General features: G+C 36.2%; 1 protein-coding gene across 1 annotated transcript in view; it reads right to left on the bottom strand.

Annotated features, from left to right (window-relative positions):
- LOC106871867 (EF-hand domain-containing protein 1) overlaps positions 1-802 on the bottom strand; it is a 113,149-nt gene that overhangs the window by 105,329 nt on the left and 7,018 nt on the right. The gene's annotated exons all lie outside the window — the stretch shown is intronic.

Here is an 802-nt window from a genome sequence, read left to right as displayed (position 1 = left end):
TATATATATATATATATATATATATATATATATATATATATATGCATACATACATGTATGGTGGTTGTCTACTCCTTGTGCAGAGTTTAACCACCTCCTGTACCTACACCTTAGCACCATCATGGCATTCTGATGTGGCTTTTAAACCAGACAATGTTCTGAAAAGACACCCACATAGATTGCACATCTGATTTGGACTACCAAGAGCTGCAGATAAGTTCTGATCTTTGTGGATCTTAAAATGTCTTTTGAGGCCTCCATTAGATTTGCAAACCTTCTGGCATACACTGCATTCAAAGGTGTGCATAGACATATAGGCAGAATAGTTGATGGATGTCCGTTTTCCATGCCTTCACAAATGAGATTTGACCCCAGTAAAAGAATTTGTCACAAACTGTGCACACAAAAAGGTCATTTTCCACGGCAAAAGATTCAGAGAGCCTACTACCAAAGTTAACTTTAGTTTTCATATCTCAATGCAAAGCCCTGATTATGTTTACAAATTTTTCTGAGTAACCTATTTTCCTTGTGATGATCTAGCACAATTATTTTCCTTACGATGATCTAGCACAATTCATGAGGAAAGTACCAATTTCTGACAAGCTGGTCATATTGGGAGATTTCAATGCAAGAGTTGGAAAGGATTATGTTTCATGGCCTGTTTTAGGTTGACATGGGATTGGAAAATGTAATTAAAATGGAGTAGCTCTTTTAACGTTTTGTACTGAGAATAATCTGGTTATCACCAACACTCTGTTTAAGCAGAAAAATAAATATGAAACCACCTGGATGCACCCAAGAT

Source organism: Octopus bimaculoides, chromosome 10, assembly GCF_001194135.2.
Source record: "Octopus bimaculoides isolate UCB-OBI-ISO-001 chromosome 10, ASM119413v2, whole genome shotgun sequence".
Lineage (NCBI taxonomy): Eukaryota > Metazoa > Mollusca > Cephalopoda > Octopoda > Octopodidae > Octopus > Octopus bimaculoides.
Note: the sequence above shows the minus strand (reverse complement) of the source record. Positions and strands in the feature narration are given on the sequence as shown.